We start from the raw sequence: 27,744 nt of genomic DNA, 5'->3' as shown, positions 1-27,744 counted from the left end.
ATACGCCTTTTTATTGGGTTTTACTTTTGCTGTTTTTACTACACCAGTTGTCTATTTTAGATTATGTTCAATAAATCGCAATATATTCGAATTTCTATATTTCGATGTGACTCCATTTGTTGAGTGCCCTTCTACACATCTTTATTTTATAAACGTATCACATAGGCCTCATGCACACAACAGTGTTTTTTCACTGTCCGATTTTGCTTCAGTTGTGTTTCCTTGTGTCTTCCTTTTTTTTTGTCTGACGGAAAAAAAAAAAAAAGGGAAGGTTAATGAAAAGTGTAATTTTATTGCACCAAGGTCTTGTAGAAAAAAATGGATACGGACGACATACTAGTTGTGCATCCTTTTTTTTGACTGACCCATTGACTTGAATGGGTCCGTCCTCTGTTTTCCACTGACAAGAATAGGACAGGTTATATTTTTGGGACGGACTGGAATCACGGACGCGGAGAAAAAACATCAGTTTTTTTCACAGCTCCATAAAAATAAATGGGATCTCCGCTAAACTGTGAAAAATGACGGAACGGACGCGGATGCACACAACCGTCGTGTACATGAGGCCTTATAGAGTTTGAATGCTTGAACACATCTCCATTCAAAATCCACATTTGGACAGAAAACAGGTGCAGGTGTGACTTTACAGGTTTTCACCATTGCAAAGTGAGAAAAGTCCCAAACGCACCGCACCTAGCCATTTCCAGATTCTGTCCTTTTTCCATGCTTTTTCCAAGTTTTAAAACCATGAGGGATAAAAACGATTTGCAAGGTGCAGAACCCACACCGAAATCCAAACTCCAGGTGAACATACCCCCTCTTTGTCGCCAGCAACACGGTTTTAGGACCCGCACCGACTAGCCATTGAAAATAAAACCCCAGCGTGGACCCGGCGCAACGACAGCATGCTGACACACAGGTGACACTTGTCACCGCCAGCAACAACACACCACGTGACCGCCCTCACACGCTCCCGGACCCTTCGCGCCTTTATTCAAATTCTACGCGATGACATCACGGGCGCGTCGGAGCCACGTCGCGGCGGGTTCATTACGCATGCGCGCAGAGCGGCAAGATGGCGGACAGTGCGGAACTGAAGGTAAAGCGCAGCTGGAATTGCGGGACCGGGATCCCGCCCTGTGTCCGATGAGGGGAGTCTTAGGTTCCGGTCGGGGTTGACCAATGGATCGGTGAGCCAGGAAAGGCGGGGACCAGAAGCAGAAAGAGCTGAGCGGGCTGTGTGGAGGGGTCCAGTCTGCTCTGTTATTGTTGCTGCTCTCCGTGGTGGTGGAAGGGAGGGGGTCTGGGGTGAGTGAGGGGAGGACCGGGTGGGTGACCCTGGTTAGTGCTGGGTGAGAGGGCAGAGTTGTGCTACAGGGACGTGTGCGGCGACAGGAGCGGACTGTGCAGAGAGGTGAGCCTGACACTTCTCATCCATCCCCTGCCATGGGGGGCTCCTCACCATGTCTCTGCTGCTCCTCCACCCCTCCCCCACCTGACATGTCTTCTCTGTCCATGTTCCTGGGTTGTGCCATGCCTCCACTTCAGGCTTTGTTTACATGCAGCGTTATTTGCCTGTCCTGTCATCTCTCCAGTGTAACAGTGTGCTGTCATGGTGGGCACAGAGCTGCTGTAGGATGTCTTGTGTTTGTTTCCCTTGTGCATACAGTGCCCTGCTCTGCTTGTGGTTGGCATCTTCAGCTGTGCCTGTTATGGGTACGTCTGCCAGGTCTGTGTTTGGACCCTAGACTGCTGGAGGTGAAGAACTCTTCAGGCTTCTTACAGTTGTCATTTTTCTGAGAGCTTGGGCTCTGAATGAGGCACTTAAGGAGCTTCAGTAACTAGAAGAAATGCACCTACCTGTTCTATCCAGTACTTGCAGCCTGTACCCTGTGGTGTGTTTACCAGGCTGCAGTGGCACAGCGTCCCATGGCTGCCCCGGATCGATATTGGTCGGTACGTGGGACCAGAAAGAGAAATAATTGTAATTTGTAGGGACATTTGAATTCCGGATGCCCGATTCGGCTGAGGCTACCGGACCTCAACAGATACAACCGTGTACCGCCGGAACCCCGTTCACTATAATGGGATCCGGACGCTTTTCTCATCATAAATGCCGGGGTTCGGCTGGGCAAATGCCGCTGCATGCAGTGAGTTTTGTCAGCATTTATGTTGGAACAGTTCACAACGCGACTGTGGACATAGCCTTATACAGTCTGCGTGCGCTAATTCTATACTGGTGGCTGGTTATCACTCAATTGTCAAATGATTCGTACATTTCCAGGATCAATAGTAGAGGGACAGTATAGTTTAGAATTATAATAAAAAAAGATGCTCCAGAATGTAAAACGGATGTGTCGGGAGTGCTACTAGATACTTCAGAAATGAGTGTAGCTGAATATGGATTATTATTAAATCATGGGGAGAAGGAGAAAACTACTTTCATTTTCAAAAGGGCTTCTATTGGCGCCTTCTCGCTCTTTGGATTTTGTTGCAGAAATTTCCGTGACAGAAAATTGGTTGCATTTATCTGAACAGGGCGTCCGGCGCATGGATGTCTGTAACAAAATCCGCGACGTGTGAAGGCGCCCTCAAAATGGATGGTTGCTCTGGACAGCGGACAAGGGATTTTGCAATCTGCGTCACGTATGAGTTTTCATATGGCTGTATGGTCAGCGGTGGCACTAGGAGATGAGCCTGCTTACTGACAGTTTCTGTTTGGCAGCTGAGATCTGGGACTAGAACATGTAGTTTGTGAGTAGATCATGGTGGCTGATGCTGTACAGTAGGATGGATATATATATATTAGTGGGCAGCACTTTCATGTCCTGTTTGGGTAAATAAAGATTTTTGTACTTTTTTATCTTATTGGACTTGCTAACATCCATATTTGGCCAGCTGCACCCCCTTGTTTGCACTAGAGAAGGTGCTGACACTTATATTTTTATTTATTTTAAGAAGAAAAAAAAAAAAAAAAAATATATATATATATATATATATATATATATATATATATATATATATATATATATATATAATTTTTTTTTTTTTCATTTATCTTCTGCTGATTTTACTCCATCAGCCCTGAACTGTCCCGGCCTTTTGATCTGCTCTTCTGTGTATTACAACTAATTATCTTTTATAAATAGTTCTGTCACTTTAATTGCTGCATCGCCTGCCATTGTACGTCCTGCAAATATTGGCAAGCTGCCCGATGGAGTCTGCGGAGCTGCTTTACTACGGTATTTGGTGAACTTTACGCCATTATTTTGTGGGTAAATAGCCGGTTCTTGACAGCAGATGTCTCGCTCAGCTCCAGTATGAATGTATTTTAGGAAACAGGTAGCAAATGTTTGCGTTCTCTAGGAATGACGGGCTGACAGCTGTATGTAGTGACAGCCAGGGCACGTGTCAGCCAGGCGGTGTTCAGAGCCTGGTCTTTGGGCATCTTGTAGCACATTCTGGTAGTTGTATCACCATTTTTCAGGTGAAAGTCACTCTGCCTACCCCCCCCTCCTGTGCATACCAGCTGCGTGTAAATACTGTATGCAGTACTGCCTAAAGTATGTCCCATTTATCAGTCAGTCCCCATAAGGAAATAGTTGAAGCTTTACAATAGGGCTGCAGTAAACTATTTCAGTAATCGAGTTATAAGAATAAATTAATAGACTGGTTTCCTTTATAAAAACTCATCAACCCAAGTGCATCAGTTCCCCCAGTGCCTTCTGCCCCTCCATGACATCCATTGCAATGTCCTCCACTCCCTCAGTGCCATCAGTCAGCCCCTCCATGTCCCCAACTCCCATCTGCCATCCATTGCCGGCTGTTCCCCTTCAGTGCCATGTCCCCAGCGCCAGTGAAATAAAATGCTTACCTTTCCTGTAGGGGCGCCGCTCCACAGCTCCTCCATCTTCTCCGCGCTGCACTGGATCCTGACGTCACACAGCGTCGGGCCATAGTGTGCGCTTACGTGCACTATGACCTGACGATGTGTCAGGATCCAGTGCAGCGCGGTCTGGCCGGTGACCACAGAGCGGTAAGTAATAGCAAGCGTTTCACTCCCGCTCAGTGGTCACATGACACAAACGAATCCTCGATACAAATCCTTGTGTTTTTTTTTTTTTGGGTGTGTGTCGAATTACTTGATTCAATCGAGTGATCGTTTCAGCCCTACTTTACAACTTCTAGTTGCCGTGTAAAGTAAAGTCTCCTATATATAGTTTTCCTGTTTTGTGAAATGGGAAGTGTGTGGGGGGAGGAAGGGGCGGACCTTGAAAAATTGCACCGAAAACTCTATTGGTGCCCCCCCCCCCCCCCCCCCCAGCTGCATTCCACAAAGTGTGATAATGTGTATTACTGCAGGCCACGCTGAGTCCTTTTTTCGGCCGCCTTACATCCTGTTCATGCGGGCAGTAGGGGGCTGACAGTCCTACCTCATCTTCCATTATGGGAGGTTTGGTACAGCGTATATCTGTGGTCTCTGAGGATTTCCTTCCTTTTCAGAGGTGTGGGCCTGTAAGTGCTGGCTGCAGATGTCGGTCAGGCGGACACCTTTTTATTTCCGGTAGGCCCTTTTTATACAGTCTGTAAAATTGTGCCGATATGCAGGCAGGCAAATGTTGTGCTTTATTACACTGCCTTCCTGATACTTTGTTGCCCAAACTGATATGAAGGTTGCAGGTAGGGTTTAGTGGATTGGATTTGGGTTGCTGTATCCGCCTCTATCACGTCTCACTTTGTTTATTCGCATAAATTACTGTTATCAAAATGCAAAATACGAACTCTGCCTTTTAATGAGGCACAAAGCAGGGTTCGGCTTTTTATTTAGATACAGTAATTGGATCCATTCACTTCAATGGGGCCGCAAAAAATGCAGACAGCACACCGCCTGCCGTCCACATCTGTATGTCTATTACGTGGCACCTGCAAAAAAAGATAGAACAGGCCTATCCTTGTCCTTAATGAGGACAATAATAGGACATGTTATATCATGTGCTGGACGTTCTGCAAGAACGCACATAGTCGCTATCTGTTTTGCGGACTGCAAAACAGGCAACGGCAACGTGTGCATGAGCCCTAAGTCTACAATATAATGGTCCGTGTATTTATTTATTTTTTGTCACTGATGCCTTTCTGAGAAATGGCCATTAAAAACTTGTCCCCTCCAATGGTATGGGGGCTGTCAGTCAGTGAAAACTGACAAAATAGGACATTGTCTATTTTTTTTTTTTTTTTTTTTTTACGCCCATTATTTATGGGCCGTCAAATTATAATTTTTTTTTTTTCTTTGAAACCATGTAGACTACCTTTTTGTTCTTGAAAGGGACCCGTAAATGACTGTTTTTCCCTGTCGTGTGAATGTAGCCTCGGTGTAGGTCTATGGACTGCAACTATTGTGCCGCTGTTGAGCCCTGCGCTGTGTGGCCCCTGCCTGCTGTCGCTGTCTCTTGTTTGGATTGTCCAGTATTAGGGTACTTTCACACTTGCGTTTTTCTTTTCCGGCATTTCCAGAGTTCCGTTCTAGGGGTACTCCTATACTGGAAAAGAACTGATCAGTTTTATCCTAATGCATTCTGAATGGAGAGCAATCTGATCAGGATGTCTTCAGTTCAGTCTTTTTGACTGTTCAAGACGGAGATAATACCGCAGCATGCTACGGTTTTATCTCCGGCCAAAAAAACGAACACTTTCCTGAATGCCAGATTCAGCATTTTATTTTCCATAGGAATGTATTAGTGCCGGATCTGGCATTCAAAATACTGGAATGCTGGATCCGTCATGCGCAGAACGAAAAAAATTTGAAAAAAATAAATGACGGATCCGGCATTTCAATGCATTTATAAGACGGATCTGGTTTCTGCCATCAGTTGGCATACGTTTTGCCGGGTCCGGCAGGCAGTTCCGGCGACTGAACTGCTTGCCGGATCACTCTGCCGCAAGTGTAAAAGTAGCCTTAGGCAACGGGTCCTTTTGCATTCTTGGTCTAAATGGTTACAGTTTTGCCTTTTTTTTTATTTTTTATTTTTATTTGTCTGATTGGCTGGATACCCCGGCCTCTCCGAAGGTCTGGATGGTGGATATTAGAGGAAGGTGCTAGGCTGGTGTTTACCTGGATATTGATGACCTCTCCTCTGGATAGTTCATCACTATTGGGCTACTTTCACACTTTGCGGCAGAGTAAAGCGTCAAGCAGTTCTGTCGCCAAAACTGCCTGCTGGATCCGGAAATCTGCATGCCAACGGACAGCATTTGTAGACGGACCAGGATGCAGATCCATCTTAGATCCATTCTTGCAATGTATTTGTATCTCTCCGGATGTCATCCAGAGTAATGGATCAGTTATATATATATATTTTTTTTCACACTTTTACCGGTCTGCGCATGAAGGACAAATCCGGCATTGCAGTATTTTTAATGCAGGATACGGCACTAATACATTTCAATGTAAATTCATGCCGGATTCTGCATTTTGGCAACTGGTCCGGAATTTTAGACGGAGATAATACCATTTCCTCCATCCAAAACGCCGTTCAGTGACTGAACTGATGCATCCTAAACTGATTACTCTCCATTCAGAATGCATGGGGATAAAACAAATCGGTTCTTTTCCGGTATAAAGCCCTTAGGACGGAACTCAATGCTGGAAAAGAAAACCGCTAGTGTGATAGTACCCTTAGATCATTGGGGCTTCAGCACCCCGCTTTCCCACCAATCAACTGTTTTGGGCAGGTGCCAGAGACTATACAGTGGATGGAAGCACAAGGTTCTGCCCGCTGTGTAGTGGACGGGCCACGGTACTGCAGCTCTGCTGCCTTTCAGGTGCATGGAGCCCTGAGAACTTGTATTAGTTCTGATGACCTGCAGTGTAGTCGGGGTGTCTCACTGTGGGTGGGCTAACTAGTTGTTTTAGCCTATAGGCCCTAACTCTCTGGATAAACTCATTGCTGTCCAGTAAAGTCACACTGGTACCTAGAGGATGCCTGTGGCTATTTTCTCAAGTTATGTTCATTTTACTTGATAAAAATCTGTAACTTTATTATATGTGCCTTCTAGTTCACATAGCCACCCCAAACAAAGCTTCTCAGCAGGTTGGCATCCACTAAAAAGGCAGCTTTTTTCCCCAACATTTTTCTGTGCAATGAATCAGACAGAACCCAGATCTCATGGATTTTTAGGGGCGCACAAAAACAGACCAAAGTATTGCACATCTGTTATTTTTCCACTGAGCCACAGTCAAACGGAAAGTGTGAATAAGCACCACAAAATCAATGACTACGTGTGCTGTCTGTGGCTTAGGCTACATGCACACAACCGTTGTGTGTTTTGCGGTCCGCAAAACACGGATGGTGCCCGTGTGCGTTCTGCAATTTGCGGAACTGCACGGACAGCCTTTAATATAACTGCCTATTCTTGTCCGCAAAGCGTGGACAAGAATAGGACGGGTTAATTTTTTATTTATTTTTTTGCGGAGCCACGGAACGGCGGCTCTCATGCAGACCCAAACAACCGCCGTGTGCATGAGTCCTTACTGACGGGTATAAACTCTTAAGCTTTTAGGCCTCATGCACACGGGGCCGTAGCTGTTTTTGTAGTCTGAAAATTGCCCAGCGTTCTTCACTTTGCGGATTGGTACGTCCTGCCCTCTGTTAGAACTGCCTATCCTTGTCCAGGAAACAGACAATAATAGGACAAAAAATAGGATATATAATTTTTTTTAAATTTTTTAGCGGGGATGTGCGGATGCCGACAGCATACGGTGTGCTGTCTACATCTTTTGCAGCCCCATTAAAATGAATGGATCCACAATAAAACTATGGTTGTGTGATTGGGGCCTTACAGATCTTCACCTGTTCTGTGCTTAGAGCCGCACTTGGTTTTGGCTGGAAATCACGGTGTTAATTACCGTGGTTTTGGTCTGCATCCGATCTGCATTTTTTGCTTATGAGGATGTGGACCTATTAATTTCAATGGGGCCACAAAAAATTTGAACAGCACGCCCTACTATCTGCATGTCCGTTCCGCGCCCCTTCAAAAAAAAGAGAGAACGTGTCCTTATTCTTGTCTATTTTGTAGAATAGGCAGCTCTAACAGAGGGCAGGACATAGCGATCCGCAAAATGTGGCACGCACCTCGTTTTTAGCGGCTGTGTGCATGAGGCCTAAGGCATCTATCTGAAGGCCGCACTGGATGGAGACCGTGCTTATGCCTGCAGCAAATCCCCAGCATTTTACAGTACCAACAAAGTAAATGAGATGGTAAGAAATGTTGTTCACACCTTGCTAAAAAAATCTGCAGGGTAAATTTGCTTTCGGTGCGGATTTTAATCCATATCGGATAAATTTATGCTGTCGATATCCACCATATCGCCCTTTGCAGTGCGTAGAATGAAATCTGTTCTGTTTGGCCTTACCATAAGCTGACCATGCATTAGGAATATCCGACCCTTGTTTTCTGAACACATTATTAGGGTTCATTTATTAAGGTCGTCTGGCATAAAAATAATCGCAAAGGCCACTTTTACCATGTGACAATATTTTGGCGAAAAAGGGAGCCGAAAAGCTAAGCCAGGGGTTGGCAAAAGGACTGCAGTATATGTGCGTAAGGCTACTTTCACACTTGCGTTTGGTGCGGATCCATCGTGGATCTGCAGAGACGGATCCGTTCAGATAATACAACTGCATGCATCTGTTCAGAACGGATCAGTTTGTACTATCTTTAACATAGCCAAGATGGATCCGTTTTGAACACCACTGAAAGTCAATGGAGGACGGATCCACAGGGAGTGCCGCAGGGAGCGGGGTAAGTATATTCCCATGAGGGGGGTGTTGTTGTAGATACTGGTTAACCCCTTTGACATTGCCATAAGTTAAAGCAGCAGTGACCAATCGATCTCTGGTGATCTGTGACCTGGTCTGGGCTTTCATCAATAGGACCCATCTGTCGTTTGGTATGAGCAACTTTGACTCCTGCACCTGGCAATGAATCAAAAAGTGCGACACCGACCCAAATATACATGGGGGTTCGGGAGGGGTAACTACTGAATGAGCAAGTGTCCAACTGCCGGCTACTGAATGCGTATGGCCACTTGTACTAATACTCTCCTAGAAGTAAAACCCATGCAGGCCCCAATAGTTATTATCACGGCGATGGATAGGAAAATCCTTATGCCAGATTCAGCTGGTGACCATTTACCTTATCACTATCTTGTCTTGTGTCCATTACAGGAGAAATCAGAATGGAGGTTGCCATGCAGCTTGGACTACTAGACACCTCAGGCAGCAGTGGCTTGTATTCTGTTAGAATAAACGCCCCCCTCCCCCACCAGCTGCTGTCTGAAGAGTCAGGACACCGCTGCTCTCTGCTCCAGCAATGACATAGGCAGGCCACTGCTGCCCGCTACAGCTGGTGAAGCAAAGGGGAGCAGGCAGCATCTGTTCGGGAGTGGCTGATGACCAGTGTCAAAGTAAATTCACCTCGGGAACGTCTAATGGAGTTCCCCTCGTCTGGGTGGTTTCACATGAAATGTATTTGGGCACAACCACACGTTGTGGTGTCGGTGGCCACGCTGTGATGGTGTACTGTTCAGCCATACGCGCCGCAGAGCGCAATAATTTAATTTTAATTAGGATCACATTGTTTAGTTCTGAATTGTTAATGGCCGTGGGGTATGGCGGGTGTGGCTTGCACGGTACGTGACCTACCCTTTAAGAGCTTCATTGGCTGGGCGATGCAGATACAGCTGTGGCGGATATTGAATCTGCAGGATGTACCCTCAGCCCCCCTTTTTTTTTATTTTTATTTTTTTTGTAAAATATTATAAGGCTGCATTTTTTTTTTTCTATCTGGTAATACCCTATAAAGCGAGCAGCCAGTACCACAGCTCTGGTACCCCCTCTGGGCTTTGTCTACATGGCATCCATGACATGATGTCTACCCCACATGACCGCTGCAGCCAATCACCGACCACAGTGGTATACGGCACGTCATTGATGCAGCCAAGTAAACAAAGCCTTTCAGCGAGTACCGGAGCTGCAACTGGAGAGTATCCTTTCTTATGACATTTTCAGGTTTTGGCCTGTCTTTATTTTTTTTAAAGGACCTGTCGCCTCTCCTGACATGCCTGTTCTAGTAACTACTTGCATCCCCATGTAATACCAATTCTGCAGCATCTATTATGACTCTGTTGTGCAATTCCTTTATTAATCCTGCAAGAAGTTATGAATAAATTACTAGAAGTTTGTAATGAAGGTCCAGATGGGTGTTTCCAGTTGGGGTCTGTCACTGTATAGAATGATCCCCATGTCTCAGCTTTATTGTATGTGTGTGCAGCCATTTATAATTTTTTTTATTAACCATATTTGCTTTATGGATATGCACCTATGAATGTGCTAGTCTAAATATTTCTGTAATGTTTATTGAGGGTAGCGCCTCTTTAGACTGACCAAACGCTCATCTGCCTGAGGCTTCTGAGCAAAGTGCAAATGTAGCTGGTTCCTACAGTGCCCTGAAAATGTGGACTTGGATAGTCCGAGAGGCGGTGTATTAGTGTTAGGTACCCATCTGTGGAATCCACCTTGACGCCTGGTAGATGGGCCCGACACATGTTTGATCAAAAAAGTGCTCGAAGAGCTTCTATTTTCCCATTTATAGTAGGTATAATACTATTTGAATTTAGAATGATCCCCATTTCTCAGCTTTATTGTATGTGTGCAGCCATCATTATCTTTTATTAACTGTATAGTCTGATCCTGTCAGTTCAAGGAAACCCCCCCCCCCCCTCTCCCAAAAAAAGAAAAAAGAACTGGTAATACCAATTTGACCTTTCTAGAAGAAATACTGCTCCAGAATTATAATTAGTAGTAGTTACTAAAACAGACTTGCTAGCAGGTTGCTACAGGTCCTCTTTAACCCTTTCATGACCGGGCAAAAAAAAAAGTCTGAATGTGTCTTTGTGATTTTATGCACATGGTGGTTTAGTAACCCTAACTTTTTCACTTGTTTTACTACAAAAATAATTTTTGCAATGTTTTTTTTTTTTTTTTTTTTGCTTGACATGTAGAGCTTATTACCATGATTTTTATTTTATTTTATTTTTTGGGGTTTAATTTGGGGGGGGGGGGGGCGCAAAACTGTTAAAGGAAACCTGTCACCATGATTTTGCGCATAGAGCTGGGGACAAGAGCTGCTAGATGGCCACTAGCACATCTGCAGTACCCAGATCCCATAGCTCTCTGCGCTTTTATTGTGTTAAAAAACAGTTTTGATCGATATGCAAATTACCTGATATGAGTCCTGTAGCCAGAGATGAGTCAAGCGGAAAGGAGACCAGCACCGTCCTGCGTCCTCCGAATCTCCTCCTTGCTGGCTGACGTCACAGAGCTGGAGCGCCGAAATCTCGTGATGCGCGAGCTAGCGCATGCATAGTTCGTTCCCTGTGCTGATGCCAGCACAGAGAATGAACATGATGCCGACACTGCGCATGCGCTAGCTCGCTCATCGCGAGATTTCGGCGCTCCAGCTCTGTGACGTCAGCCAGCAAGGAGGACATTCGGAGGACGCGGGGCGGTGCTGGGCTCCTTTCCGCTTGACTCATCTCCGGCTACAGGACTCATATCAGGTAATTTGCATATCGATCAAAACTGTTTTTTAACTCAATAAAAGCGCAGAGAGCTATGGGATCTGGGTACTGCAGATGTGCTAGTGGCCATCTAGCAGCCTATGTCCCCAGCTCTATGCACAAAATCGTGGTGACCGGTTTCCTTTAATTCTTATTAAAGATTTTTATTTTTAGTTTTTTTATTTTAAGTATACCTTTTCAATTTTTTTAATTCTAAAACTGACACACAACTTAATTATTGCAATGGGTTCCTTTTTTTTGTGACTATTGTTTTGATATATATAACTTGTATAGGTAAATGGGGTGACCGCAGCTGTGGGGCTTACACATTGCAGTTTTGTTATCTAAGGCTCCGTCCTCCTGCTAGTGACCATGTGCCTCCGGACTGCCGCTCCGTCTCCATTGACTATACTGGGGCGGAGTTCCGACGAGGCATGGCAGCGCACAGCAAGAGGCTGCTGAAATAAATGTCGGACATGTCGTAGTTTTATTCCGGCAGCCTCTCGCTGTGCCTTGCCGGAACTCCGCCCCTCCCCCATTACAGGGAGTGCAGAATTATTAGGCAAATGAGTATTTTGACCACATCATCCTCTTTATGCATGTTGTCTTACTCCAAGCTGTATAGGCTCGAAAGCCTACTACCAATTAAGCATATTAGGTGATGTGCATCTCTGTAATGAGAAGGGGTGTGGTCTAATGACATCAACACCCTATATCAGGTGTGCATAATTATTAGGCAACTTCCTTTCCTTTGGCAAAATGGGTCAAAAGAAGGACTTGACAGGCTCAGAAAAGTCAAAAATAGTGAGATATCTTGCAGAGGGATGCAGCACTCTTAAAATTGCAAAGCTTCTGAAGCGTGATCATCGAACAATCAAGCGTTTCATTCAAAATAGTCAACAGGGTCGCAAGAAGCGTGTGGAAAAACCAAGGCGCAAAATAACTGCCCATGAACTGAGAAAAGTCAAGCGTGCAGCTGCCAAGATGCCACTTGCCACCAGTTTGGCCATATTTCAGAGCTGCAACATCACTGGAGTGCCCAAAAGCACAAGGTGTGCAATACTCAGAGACATGGCCAAGGTAAGAAAGGCTGAAAGACGACCACCACTGAACAAGACACACAAGCTGAAACGTCAAGACTGGGCCAAGAAATATCTCAAGACTGGTTTTTCTAAGGTTTTATGGACTGATGAAATGAGAGTGAGTCTTGATGGGCCAGATGGATGGGCCCATGGCTGGATTGGTAAAGGGCAGAGAGCTCCAGTCCGACTCAGATGCCAGCAAGGTGGAGGTGGAGTACTGGTTTGGGCTGGTATCATCAAAGATGAGCTTGTGGGGCCTTTTCGGGTTGAGGATGGAGTCAAGCTCAACTCCCAGTCCTACTGCCAGTTTCTGGAAGGCACCTTCTTCAAGCAGTGGTACAGGAAGAAGTCTGCATCCTTCAAGAAAAACATGATTTTCATGCAGGACAATGCTCCATCACACGCGTCCAAGTACTCCACAGCGTGGCTGGCAAGAAAGGGTATAAAAGAAGAAAATCTAATGACATGGCCTCCTTGTTCACCTGATCTGAACCCCATTGAGAACCTGTGGTCCATCATCAAATGTGAGATTTACAAGGAGGGAAAACAGTACACCTCTCTGAACAGTGTCTGGGAGGCTGTGGTTGCTGCTGCATGCAATGTTGATGGTGAACAGATCAAAACACTGACAGAATCCATGGATGGCAGGCTTTTGAGTGTCCTTGCAAAGAAAGGTGGCTATATTGGTCACTGATTTGTTTTTGTTTTGTTTTTGAATGTATATTTGTGAATGTTGAGATGTTATATTGGTTTCACTGGTAAAAATAAATAATTGAAATGGGTATATATTTGTTTTTTGTTAAGTTGCCTAATAATTATGCACAGTAATAGTCACCTGCACACACACATATCCCCCTAAAATAGCTAAAACTAAAAACAAACTAAAAACTACTTCCAAAAATATTCAGCTTTGATATTAATGAGTTTTTTGGGTTCATTGAGAACATGGTTGTTCAATAATAAAATTAATCCTCAAAAATACAACTTGCCTAATAATTCTGCACTCCCTGTATAGTCAATGGGGACGGAGTGGGAGTCCGGAGGCTCACAGTCACTAGCGGCAGGACGGATCCGACAGGCTGTTCACCCGACTGAACAGCCTGCCGGAGCTCTGTGCCGCTAGTGAGAAAGTAGCCTTATGCTGGGTTCACACCTGAGCGTTTTACAGCGCGTTCCAACAGACAAAAACCAATGTTTCCCTATGGGCATGGTTCTCACCTGAGCGTTTTACAGAAAGTATACATATTGGGTATCGCCACGTCCGTATCGACCGGCTCTATAAACATATCACATGACCTAACCTCTCAGAGGAACACCGTAAAAAATAAATGTCGCCTTACATCCCAAAGTACAACAGCAAGCAATCAAAAAGGCGTTTGCCCACCAAAATAGTACCAATCTAACCGTCACCTCATCCCGCAAAAAATGAGCCCCTACCTGAGACAATTGCCCAAAAAATAAAACTATGGCTCAGAATATGGAGACACTAAAACATCATATTTTTTTTTTTTTTTTAAAGCGGTTATTGTGTAAAACTTATGTAAATAAAAAAAAGTATACATATTTGGTATCGCCGCATCCGTATCGACCGCCTCTATAAAAATATCACATGACCTAACCCCTCAGATGAACACCGTAAATTTTTTTAATAAAAACTGTGCTAAATAAACAATTTTGTCACCTTACATCACAAAAAGTGTAATAGCGATTGATAAAAAAAGTTGCACGCACCCCAAAATAGTGCCAATAAAACCGTCATCTCCTACCGCAAAAATCATACCATACCTAAGTTAATCGGCCAAAAACTGAAAAAATTTAGGCTCTCAAACTATGGAAACACTAAAACATGGGCTTCAAAAAAGAAATCATTGTGTAAAACTTGCATAAATAAAAAAAAAAAAGTATACATATTAGGTATCGCCACATCCGTGACAACCTGGTCTATAAAAAAACCACATGATCTAACCTGTCAGATAAATGTTGTAAATAACAAAAAATAAAAACTGTGCCAAAACAGCTATTTATTGTTATCTTGCCTCACAAAAAGTGTAATATAGAGCAACCAAAAATCATATGTACCCTAAACTAGTACCAACAATACTGCCACCCTATCCTGTAGTTTCTAAAATGGGGCCACTTTTTGGGACTTTTTACTCTAGGGGTGCATCAGGGGGGCTTCAAATGGGACAAAGTGTCAAAAAAAACAGTCCAGCAAAATCTGTCTTCCAAAAACCGTATGGCATTCCTTTCCTTCTGCGCCCTGCCGTGTGCCCATAAAGCAGTTTACGGACACATAAATATTGAGTTTGGTTTCGCTGTTAACCCTTGCTTTGTAACTGGAAAAAAATTAAAATGGAAAATCTGCCAAAAAAGTGAAATTTTTAAATTGTATCTCTATTTTGCATTAATTCTTGTGGAACACCTAAAGGGTTAACAAAGTTTGTAAAATCAGTTTTGAATACCTTGAGGGGTGGTTTCTATTTTGTAAGCCTCGCAAAGTGACTTCAGACCTGAACTGGTCCCTATAAATTGGGTTTTTGAAAAATTTCAAGATTTGCTTCTAAGCCTTGTAACATCCCCAAAAAGTAAAATTGCATTCCCCATATGTCTACTTCATGTTTGGATCATTTTGGGAATGATAGTAATACCTCCAAAAATAGTTATTACTTATGTATTATAGAAGTAGAGAAATTAAAACTTTTTTTTTTTACAAATTTTTGGTAAATTTAATATTTCGAATTTTTTTTTTTACTTAATTTTACCAGTGTCATGAAGTATAATATGTGATGATAAACAATCTCAGAACGGCCTGGATAAGTCAAAGCGTTTTAAAGTTATCAGCAATTAAAGTGACACTGGTCAGATTTGTAAAAAAAATGGCCAATAGGGCTGAGTCCTTAAGGGGTTGTCTGGGTTCAGAGCTGAACCCGGACATGCCTCCATTTTCACCCAGGCAGCCCCCTTGACAGGAGCATCAAAGCAGTTCATGCTCCGATGTTCTCCTTTGCCCTGCGCTAAATCGCGCAGGGCAAAGGCATTTTATTTTTAGATCGGGTGACGTATCGGGGCTCTGCATGGGGCTGCCTGGAAGCCCGGTGACGTCACCAGCACTGATGGGTGGGATTTAGCGCTGCCCTATCCAGTAAACCGGCTAGGGCCGACCTAAAGCCTGCCAATCAGAGCCAGTGACATCACCAAACACACTGCCGGGCAGAAGTTTCCGCTCGGCAGTGTGTTATTAAAGACAAGAGTCTGTGCGATCTAGCGCACGGCAAGGGAGCGCATTGGAGCATGAGATGCTCCGATGCTACCCTCAGGGGGGCTGCCTGGCTTAAAATAAGGGTATGTCCAGGTTCAGCTCTGAACCCGAACAACCCCTTTAATACTGGGTGGCATCTCCCCTTGCTGTGGTACAGGCTGGCACTCTGGCATGGTAATGGTCATACAGATGGTAGGTATGCTCCTGTGGGATGTCATTCCAAGCTCTTTCACCTTGGAGCCGTAGATCAGCCAACATGGTTGTTGGCTGCTGTGCACAGGACATCAGTCGCTCCATCCAGTCCCAGATATTCTCGATGCGGGAGAGATCTGGTTATCGAGCTGGCCAGCAACCTGCTCAATACCCTGAGGAGCAATGAATACTTCTGTTCAGTTTTTACAAAGGAAAATGAAGGAAAAGGACCTCAGTTAGGAAAGAAGACTAATGAATCTTTTGATGCATGTGTCTTTACAGAGGAAGAGGTTCTAAGTCGGCTGTCTAAAATTAATACAAATAAGTCACAGGGGCCTGATGGGATACACCCAAAGCTATTAAAAGAGCTCAGCGGTGAACTAGCAAAACCATTAACAGATTTATTTAACCAATCACTGGCAACAGGAGTTGTCCCAGACGATTGGAAATTGGCAAATGCGCCCATTCACAATCGGGCAACTATAGGCCAGTAAGCCTGACATCAATAGTGGGGAAATTAATGGAAACCATACTTAAAGGGAACCTGTCACCAGGATTTTGTGTATAAGGCTGAGGACATGGGCTGCTAGATGGCCGCTAGCACATCCGCAATACCCAGTCCCCATAGCTCTGTGTGCTTTTATTGTGTAAAAAAAACGATTTGATACATATGCAAATTAACCTGAGATGAGTCCTGTCCCTGACTCATCTCACATACAGGACTCATCTCAGGTAAATTTGCATATGTATCAAATCAGTTTTTTGACACAATGAAAGCACACAGAGCTATGGGGACTGGGTATTGCGGATGTGCTAGCGGCCATCTAGCAGCCCATGTCCTCAGCCTTATACACAAAATCCTGGTGACAGGTTCCCTTTAAGGAGAGTATTGTGGAACATCTAAAATCCCATGGATTGAAAGATGAAAAACAGCATGGGTTTACTTCAGGGAGATCATGTCAAACTAATCTTATAGATTATTATTATTTTTAGGGGTGCACCGAAATGAAAATTCTGGTCCGAAACCGAAAATTCAGGATGCCCTTGACCGAAAACCGAAACTGCCTTTTTGCCCAAATACTTTTAAAATACTTTTTTTTTTTTTTATGATGTTTATAAGTGCCATCCACAGACCCCCCCCCCCCCACCCCATAACAGTGCCATCCACAGGACCCCCCCCCACCCCATAACAGTGCCATCCACAGACCCCCCCCCCACCCCATAACAGTGCCATCCACAGACCCCCCCCCCCACCCCATAACAGTGCCATCCACAGACCCCCCCCCCACCCCATAACAGTGCCATCCACAGACCCCCCCCCACCCCATAACAGTGCCATCCACAGACCCCCCCCCCACCCCATAACAGTGCCATCCACAGACCCCCCCCCCCCCCCACCCCATAACAGTGCCATCCACAGACCCCCCCCCCACCCCATAACAGTGCCATCCACAGACCCCCCCCACCCCATAACAGTGCCATCCACAGACCCCCCCCCACCCCATAACAGTGCCATCCACAGACCCCCCCCCCCACCCCTATTGCCGCTCCAGTACAGACTAGTTATAAAATGTGTACAATTAATAAGGATTCTATTCATGAGGCCCCCTCTGCAGTAGAACATTCAATATAGCCAAAGGCATACTGATAGGGAACTTAGATTGTGAGCCCCATTGGGGACAGTTGGATGATAATGTCTGTAAAGCGCTGTGGAATTAGTAGCGCTATATAAGTGTGTATAATAAATAAATAGCCACATCCTACTCACAGGGCTGTTATCTTAATGCTGGCCGGCCGGGCAGACGAGCGGCAGCGTCACGACTGACGTCACATGCCTGCGCCGCCTCCTTCATTCAGAAAGTAGGCCGGGCACATGACGTCAGTCGTGACGCTGCCGCTCGTCTGCCGGGCCGGCCAGCATTAAGATAACAGCCCTGTGAGTAGGATGTGGCTATATTGAATGTTCTACTGCAGAGGGGGCCTCATGAATAGAATCCTTATTAATTGTACACATTTTATAACTACTGGAGCTGGGGGCCGGAGCACAGTGAACGCACCGGCCCCCAGCTCCTCCTCCCAGTCCCTCCCCGATATTTTCTGCCGATATGTACCAATATCGGCCGAAATGGATTAGGCCCATTTTCGGCCGATATTTTCGGCCGCCGGAATTTCGGTGCACCCCTAATTATTTTTTGATTGGGTGACTAAAATAATAGATGGCGGAGGTGCAGTAGACATCGCTTATCTAGACTTTAGTAAGGCTTTTGATACTGTCCCACACAGAAGGCTTATCAATAAATTGCAGTCTTTGTGCTTGGACTCCCATATTGTTGAATAGATTAGGCAGTAGCTGAGGGACAGACAACAGAGGGTTGTAGTCAATGGAGTATATTCAGACCATGGTCTTGTTACCAGTGGGGTACCTCAGGGATCTGTTCTGGGACTCATATTATTTGATATCTTTATCAGCGAAATTGCAGAAGGCCTCGATTGGTAAGGTGTGTCTTTTTGCTGATGACACAAAGATCTGTAACGGGGTTGATGTTCCTGGAGGGATACACCAAATGGAAAAGGATTTAGGCTTGGTTCACACCTGAGCGTTTTACAGCGCGTTCCTACACGCTGTAAAACGCTCAACAGGCAAGAACCAATGATTTCCTATGGGAATGGTTCTCACCTGAGCGTTTTACAGCGCGTACGATCGCCCTGTAAAACGCCCGACGCCCCAAGAAGTACAGGAGCTTCTTTGGGGCGTCTTTACGTACGGGAACGTGCGACGACTTCCGGGAACGCGCGACAATGGGCGTTCGCTTGTTTCGGAGCTGCGATTGTAAACGTGCATACAGAGCGCTCCATCCCGTGCGCTCAAGTGTGAACGCAGCGTTAGGAAAACTTGAGGAACGGTAAAAAATCTGGCAAGTCATAGAGCAGCAGGAAATGCTAGCAGAATGCTTGGGTGTATAGGGAGAGGCATTACCAGTAGAAAGAGCGAGGTGCTCATGCTGCTCTACAGAGCACTAGTAAGACCTCATTTGGAGTATTGTGCGCAGTACTGGAGGACCATATCTCCAGAAGGATATTGATACTTTGGAGAGAGTTCAGAGAAGAGCTATTAAACTGGTACATGGATTGCAGGATAAAACTTACCAGGAAAGGTTAAAAGACCTTAATATGTATAGCTTGGAAGAAAGAAGAGACCGAGGGGATATGATAGAAACATTTAAATACATAAAGGGAATCGACAAGGTAAAAGTGGAGAGAATATTTAAAAGAAGAAAAACTACCACAAGAGGACATAGTTTTAAATTAGAGGGGCAAAGGTTTAAAAGTAATATCAGGAAGTATTACTTTACTGAGAGTAGTGGATGCATGGAATAGCCTTCCTGCAGAAGTGGTAGCTGCAAATACAGTGAAGGAGTTGAAGCATGCATGGGATAGGCATAAGGCCATCCTTCATATAAGATAGGGCCAGGGACTATTCATAGTATTCAGTATATTGGGCAGTCTAGAACCATTTGGCCAATCTATCTGCCGACACATTCTATGTTTCTATGTAGTGCGGGCGGTGTGTGAAGTGGTGTTCCAACAAGATAACGCCCAATCTCCTGAGTCAAAAGAGGCTGTAGGACTGGTTCCACAATGTTCTGGACATACTGGAGGCTGCTCAGCAATCCCTCCATGACTACGAGATGGGAACAGCCATGGTAAATAATGGCACCTTACAAGATGACACCTGGCGTTGGTCCGGTGTGTCTGTGCGCTATGCATTATGGAGGTAGGCGCTCTCCAGCCCTCCTGCAAACACTGATGCCACCATTAATGGAACAGTAGTGTCTCCTGGGGTTGGTCCTGTGTGTTATGCGTCCCTCCTGCTGACTCTGCGGCCATAATTAGTGTCAAGACAGAACTCTTTCATCCCTGATGCCATTAATGGTAGCGTCAGAGTTTGCAGGAGAACTGGAGAGCACCTACTGCCATCATGTACAGTGCAGAGACTCACCGGAGCAGACTGTTCCCGTCTGGTATTTGTGGAGGGAACGTTCACAGTATGTCTGGGACATCATGAAACCATTCCTGCTGCCTTTTTTGAATCAGAAGATGTGGTGTTCCAACAAGATAACTCCCGCCCAACATTGCCCACACTAAACAATTACAACATGCTCCTCAGGGTATCTAGGAGTTCCTCTGGCCAGCTCCATCACCAGATCTCTTTCCATTAAGACTATCTGGGACTGGATGAAGTGATGGAGGTCCTGTGTACAGCAACCACCTTGACCGAACTACAGCTCCAAGGTGAAAGAGCTTGGAATGACCACAGGAGAATACCCATCATCTGTATGACCGTTACCATGCCAAAGTGCCGGCCTGTACCGCAGCAAGGGGAGATGCCACCCTGACTCCACATATACCCTGCAGCAGAATCCAAAATAAAGGGTGCACCACCCTGGCTGCGTGAGTGCTGTCCGAGCAACACTAGCAGATTATACTCTGTCAATTACATTACGTTTTCCAAATGTTACTACCAGAAAGTGAGAAAAGAACAAGTAACTGTACAATAAGGGGCTTTTCTAGCGTTTTTAGAAGAAAAGCTTGTTGCGTTCTTAAATACTTAGTTTCAGTTCCTTATCATTTTCAGCATGTGTTTTCCGTCGGATCTGTACAGTTGTCACCTCTGGATGTAAACAAGAAGTTCCCCATTAATAATACTTCTCTCCTAGTTGTATCCAGCCTGGGAGATGCTCGGCCCCATAGTAATCGGTGGAGGCAGAGGCTTCTAGAGCCCTGCTGTAAATCGGGTATGAGCTCATTCACACGTCGGTGAAAAATTTAGTATATTTTTTTTAATGGCCATCACACATCCGTTTTGAGAACAATAGTAGCCTATGGGGTTAGTTACACAGTAGTTTTTTCGATTGCCAGTGAATGAATAATGGTCACCAAAAAATAGATGTTCTGTCCATTTTCAATGACCGGCAGCCTCCATACAATTGAATGGAAGCGTTTTTTAACATCCTGTTTCTCAGAAGCATCAGTGAAAAAAGTCAGTTAAAAACAAAATCCGTTGTGTGAACATGTTTGTTTGCAATTTGTACATTGTCCGCTCCAAAAAATGCCTGAAAATGGCCTCCCATTCTTTTCAATGGGAAACGGCGCTTACCTTTCCGCAGGCGGAATCTGTCAAATCTCCCATTGAAATCATTGGGACGCATCAGATCAGCTCCATATGTCTATGCATTTTTCTTTTTCATCGTCTCGTTTCAAGAGCTATAACTTTTTTATTTATTTAAAAAAAAAAAAAAAAAAAATTTCTGTCTATATAGCTTATGTCTATAGGGCTTGTTTTTTGCAGGACAAGTTGTAGTTTTTAATGGTGCCATTTTGGGATACACCTAACTTTCTGATTAACTTTTTTTATTAATTCTTTCTGGGAGGGAGATGGGGAAAAACGGCAATACTGCCACTGCGTTAAGTTTTACAGCGTTCATTTTTTGGTATAAATAACATACTATCTTTATTCTTCTTCTTTTTTTTTTTTTTTTTTTTCTTCCCCCTCTGGGCCAGTACGATTAGTCATACCAAATACATATAGTTTTTATTTATTTTTTATGTTTTACTACTTTTTTGCAATGACCCCTCCCCCTTTCCTAAAAAAAAAAAAAAATTTTTGCATTGCCGCTTCCCAAGACCCATAACTTTTTTTTATTTTTATAGTTGTGTGAAGGCTTGATTTTTGCGGGACGAATTGGATTTTTCATTGGTATTGTTTTGGAGTAAATGGTGCTTTTTAATCACTTGTTACAACTTTTTTTTTTTTTTTTTTTTTCGGTGGCAACTAAGAATAAATTATTTTTTGTACAGCGTTCACCATAGGGGATAATTTACATGATATTTATCTAGTTTGGGCCGTTATGGACGCTGCAATACCAAACATGGGGGAGATTTTATTTTTATTCTTTGCTATTTTTATTTTTTCCCATTTTTCATCTCATACAATGGGGGGCATATCGCTAGGATATACCCCATTGTCTTATAGGTGCGGGTCCCACCGCTGGGACCCGCACCTATATCGAGAACGGAGCCCCGAAAGTGAAGGAGAGCGCACAGCGCATCTCAAGCGGCCGCCCTCCATTCATTTCTATGGGGCCGCCGAAAATAGCTGAGCATTGGCGCAGCTATTGCCGCCTGCCCCATAGAAATGAATGGGAGCATGGGCCGCGCATGCGCGGCACGCTCTCATTCACTTCTATGGGAGAGGCGTGGATTAGCGCTTGGTGGTGGACGGACCCCGGGAAATCTCCAGTCCTCCAGCCACAGTACTCCCCGCTCCATAGTCCCACAAGAGGACTACCCCTTTAATAGTCCCACAAGAGGACTGTTCCGTACGGTAAAATACGGAATGCACACGGACGTCATCCGTATTTTTTGTGGACTGCAAAATACATTTGGTTGTGTGCACGAGCCCTTATTCACAGGCAGAAAATAGGATTAGAAAGACATCAGTAATATGTGTTAGGTTATAAGTAGGGATGAGCGAATCGACTTAAAACTTTGTTTCAATACTGTACGGAGCGAGTGTTCTGTACAGTATTAGAATGTATTGGTTCCGATGAGCCGAAGTTATTGCTTCGCGAAGTCTCGGGTAATAACTTCATAAATTTTGCATATGAATAAAACACTGGTATGTCGTGCCTGTGATCCGCTAGCCATTTTAGGGCCATTTCTTGAGACCTATCAGACTCTGGCCGCCTTCCTCTGTTTCCGCACAGAACTGACATGTCAATAGTATTTTAACTTATTTTTTTTTTATTTTAGACCCTCCAAAATCTGCACTAAAAGTGCAGGGTAACCATACCCCAAATTCTGAGAACTATAGGTGTGGACTCTCTGGATGTCATCATTCACCGATGGTCAAAACTCAACAATTTCATTTACAAAAATGTCTCAGGTGGACCTGATTGGCTTTTTGCACTGGGTGGGATGTGACCTGAGGGAGCCGGTGAGCGGAGGCACCACAGGCGGCATTTCCCAGCCATGTGCCGCCAACGTCTGTCCAGAGACAACCCATTGACAGGATCTCTAAAGAATAGAAATCGGCCAGATGGGCATAGGGCTCTGTTCTGATGTGTCTCAGGGGTAGACCTTGCAGAAGATGGCCAAAACTTATCTTTGCTGATCAGGCTCTGTTCACATGATTTTGAGCCTACCGTCGGATGTATGCTTTGGGAATATTGCCCAACCGAAACGCTGTATAGGCATAAGTCATATGTAGACTCCTGTACGAAAAACGATGTAATATACCACGTAGCGTGGCATGCTGCTGCAGAGGAAAGCAACCTAACTATGCGCCTGATGAATGTCAGCCTCGTGGGATTATGTCTATGCATTTTTCTTTTTCATTGTATCGTTTCAAGAGCTATAATTTTTTTTTTTTGTCTATATAGCTTATGTCTCATATAAATGAGTCTTGTAAGGAGCCCAAGGGGCTGTACTAACCTTCTTGGTGTCCAGCCACGCCCCCCTGTGAAGGAGCCCAGCACCGCCTGCGTCCTCAGAATCTCATCCTTTCTACACCGTTAGATTGCCGCCAGCTTGCGCATTTCCTTTCCTGAGGCTGATGCCGGCACAGGGAAGGAACACTATACCGGCACTACGCATGCGCGAGCTCACGCATCGCGAGCTTATGGCAATCTTAATTGTGACGAAAGGAGGAGATTGGGAGGACATAGGTGGTGCTGGGCTCCTTCACAGGCGGGCGTATCTGGACACCAAGAAGGTTAGTACAGCCCCTTGGGCTCCTTACAAGACTCATTTATATATCTCTAAAATCATTTTTTAAACAAAATAAAAGCACACAGCCCTATAGGACCGGTATATTGCGGACATGCTAGCGGCGATCTAGCCGTGCATGTCCGCATCTCTAGAACCTAAAACGAGGTGACAGAATCCCTTTAAACCGTGATGTGTGAATACAGCATATACAGGCCTTGTGATGTCGGATGCTCCTTCCCTTCTGCAGTAAATGGCGGTAATGACCACCTAGCTTGTCAGTGGTTTGAACAGTTATTCTGTATGAAGGCACATGTGTGCATTTACATCAATGTGTTGCATTCAGTATCTGCTGACCAAAGGAAAAGGCCGTGAACTGACAACTAGAAGTAAAATGGCGGTGTGTTTTACTGCAGTTTTCAAAGGCTTTTTGGTGGCATAGTTTTTTTTTTTATAGTGGAACCACTGGTTTATGCCATGGAAAAGGGTGAAATTTGCAGTGGAGATCTGCGGCATAAATTGACATGCCGAAGGTCTCGGAGAATTTTCTGCAACAAAATCTGTTTCTTGTGAATACATTCTAAGGCCTCATGCACACGACCGTAGTTCTGGTCCGCATCCGAGCCGCAGTTTTTGTGGCTCGTGTGCGGACCCATTCACTACAATGGGGCCGCAAAAGATGCTGACAGCACTCTGTGTGCTGTCCGCATCCGTTGCTCTGTTCCGTGGCCTATTCTTGTCCGTTTCTGTGGACAAGAATAGGCATTTCTACAATGAGCGTTCCGTTCTGCAAACGGTCGTGTGCATGTAGCCTTAAGGTCCCTTTAGGCTCCATTAACACGTCTGTAGAATGGGTCCGCATCCGTTCCACAATTATGCGGAACGGGTGCGGACCCGTTCATTCTCTATGGGGCCGGAAGAGATGCAGACAGCACACAGTGTGCTGTCGGCATCCGCATTTCCAGAGCGCGCCCCGATCTTCTGGTCTGCAGCTCCGGAAAAAATAGAGCATGTCCTATTCTTGTCCGCAATTGCGGACAAGAATAGGCATTTCTATGGGGGTGACGGCTGGGTGTATTGCGCATCCGCAATGCACTACGGCTGTGTGAATGGACCCATAGACGGGATGATATAGCATGCGATTGTCAGGAAGGAAGTGTTCCTTTCTGTCAAGCGCCTACTTGTCAGTGAAGGAGACCACTGTATTTATGGCCAGCAATCTCCTCCACAGTTGGAGTGATCCCTAATGCCATTGCTCGCCCCCACACAGAATCGTTTGTCGGCAGCAGAGGCTTTTTAGACTTCACTATCTGCTGCCAGCAAACGATTTAGGTAAACGAGCATGTTACCGACGAACACGCGTTTTGGTTCTCCATCGGTGGCGCCTTTACACCGCCAGTGTTCCTATAAATTCTCCTTAGTGATTATCTGGCGGATTCTTGGCTCGTGTAAAGGGCCCTTAAGGGTATAATGCACACAGCAGTGTGTTTTATTGTGGGTACTCGGTATTGAGTTCCTACATTACAACCTTTCTTGCTGCCTTCTCATAATTGCCTGCGGAACAGTACATGGGCGTGTAGATTTGTGGCGCTCTGGTTTTACAGGTAATTGGAACGATATTAAAGCGCTGTATAATTTACCTTGTAATGTCACCAGTGATAACGGTTTTATTTATGTATCCTGGAGAACAGTAGTGCTGTTCTCTCCTCCCTGCGGGATCCCTTCCTGTTTTAGTCTGGATCCCTCTTTAACATCTAGTGGTTAAGTGGGCGTCTGTCCTCGGAGACCAGCGCTGTTCTACGGAGAATGTCATCTAATGCAGTTTAGCTGTCTGCGGGAGAGACTGACAATATGTGGCATCTGTTACCCATTGAAAGCTTGCAGCCAGTTCGGAGGCTTTCCCCAGTATGTGCCATTTTTACCAGTCCAGGCGGTATTTCTCCAGGGCAGTCCTACGTTTTCCTGCCTGCTTGTTTCTGTATTGGCTTTTTTTGGAAGTATCCCTCCACATGTTTATTGCTGACATAGTTTCTCTTCTACCCCCCTCCTTTCCCTTCCTCTCCTCTCCCCCCCTCTTATCTTTCTCTCCCTTCCCCCTCTCTCTGTCTTTCACCCTCCCCCCCTCTTTCCCTCCCAGGTCTCTGTTGTACTTATGTTGGAAGTAATTACTTAGGAGAGCCTGGCTTTTGTGTAGGACGTAGCTATAAGATTGGTTACCAAGCAGTAGCACTATTCGGGGGGCCTCTTACAGTGCAGGCGGATAGTCACCAGTGAGGCCGCAGCGTTCGTTCTTCCTTCAGTTGTTATGGGTGATGCTGCTTCTAGTTTTTCGTGCCCGATGCCCACCGTCTTTCAGCTACGTTTCCATCCTAATGGCACTAAATGGTATGGCTCACCTTATATGAACGTAAACTGAATGCAACCTGGCTAATCCCTGGCCTTTATAATCTTTGGAAATCTCCTTGTGATTTAACTCTTTAGCTTGGAGGCCGTTTTTCGCACTACTTTAAAAAGGACGTGAATTCTCAAAAATATATATAATTCCTCCATATCCATATTTTTCAAAAGAGCAAAACATTTTATATACACATTTTCGTGTGGTAAATCTGCAGAGTTGTACACTGCCAGCAGAGAGGATGAGATTTTAAAGGGAACGTGTCATCAAAAATAATCTGTTGTTTGAACCGTATTTTGTAAAGAATTATTGGTAGTTATCTTTAAAGGGGTTATCCAATTTCACAAACGGCCCCCTCCCCCCATGTGCCAGGGGGCTTCTCACAGGTAATATACTTGCTCCTGGTCCCCGCACCGCCGCTGCTACTTCTCCCTGCACACAGATAAAAACATCCGTTGTTGGGGGGAGCAGCCAATAGCAGACGGGGACAAGCCTTCCTGGGGGTCACCTGCAATGCTAGGGAGGCGCGTCCCCATCACCACCTGCCATTGGCTGCTTCCCCCTCCCCCCGACACCGGATGGTTTTTATCCGTGTGCAGGGAGAAGCGGTGGTGCGGGGACCAGGAGCAGGGTAAGTATATTACCTGTGAGGGGCTCGGCACAGCACATGGGGGTACTGTTTGTAAAATTGGATACACACAATGTAAGTCAATGGGGTCGGATCTGTTTTCTCTGGCACAATAGAAAACTGATCTGTCCCCCTTTTGACTTTTTTTAATGGTTTTAGAGTTGGATCAGTCATGGCTATTTTTAAAGAGGACCTTTCATGGGTCCATACTTTTTTTTTTTTTTTTTTTTTTTTTTTTTCCCTCTAAGTAGCAAGACATGTAGGGCCTACATGGGGTATGTCCCTGCACTTACTATTATTTATGGGTGCTGCTCCGTTGCACTGCCGTGGCCCACGTTACATTCTCCCGCACTGTATGCTAAGTAGGGATCGACCGATATAGACTTATATAACTTGTATATTATAAATGTAAATTAATAAAGCCCTTAGTTGGTAGTCAATTTAAAATTTGCATTTATAATATATTCTTGCCAAATGCCAATTTCCACACCATTCTCCCCCCCCCCCCCCCCCCCCAATCTCACTGATTTTATTAACCCCTATCAGACCTCAGATCAGACCTTTTATTAACACCTATCAGACCTCATATGAATAAAATAAAAAAACTCCTGCTGCTCTTCATCTCTGGGTCCAGCGTCTTGCTCCCCTGTGTTCTCCGGCCCGCCCTGCACTGTCATCTGACAGTGTGCAGTGTCAGGTCATAGTGCGCTCACTATGTCCTGACGCTGTACGGGGTCAGGACAGTGCAGCGCGGGCCCCCTTAAGACCAGGGAGGGTGAGTATCGGAAACGCTGGCTGCGATTC

General features: G+C 45.1%; 1 protein-coding gene across 4 annotated transcripts in view; it reads left to right on the top strand.

The window, feature by feature from the left end:
* Positions 1–1,083: 1,083 nt before the first annotated feature.
* PIAS1 (protein inhibitor of activated STAT 1) overlaps positions 1,084–27,744 on the top strand; it is an 85,656-nt gene continuing 58,995 nt past the window's right edge. For 2 of the 4 annotated variants that reach the window (XM_044283143.1, XM_044283146.1), the window contains exon 1: positions 1,231–1,308. The gene's annotated coding sequence lies outside the window, so the exon portion shown is untranslated. Of the gene's footprint in view, positions 1,100–1,126; positions 1,191–1,230; positions 1,309–27,744 lie in introns of those variants that run through there. The other 2 variants (XM_044283144.1, XM_044283145.1) reach the window with 2 other exon arrangements.

This window comes from Bufo gargarizans, chromosome 2, assembly GCF_014858855.1.
Source record: "Bufo gargarizans isolate SCDJY-AF-19 chromosome 2, ASM1485885v1, whole genome shotgun sequence".
Lineage (NCBI taxonomy): Eukaryota > Metazoa > Chordata > Amphibia > Anura > Bufonidae > Bufo > Bufo gargarizans.
This window is presented reverse-complemented; position numbering and strand designations above follow the sequence as displayed.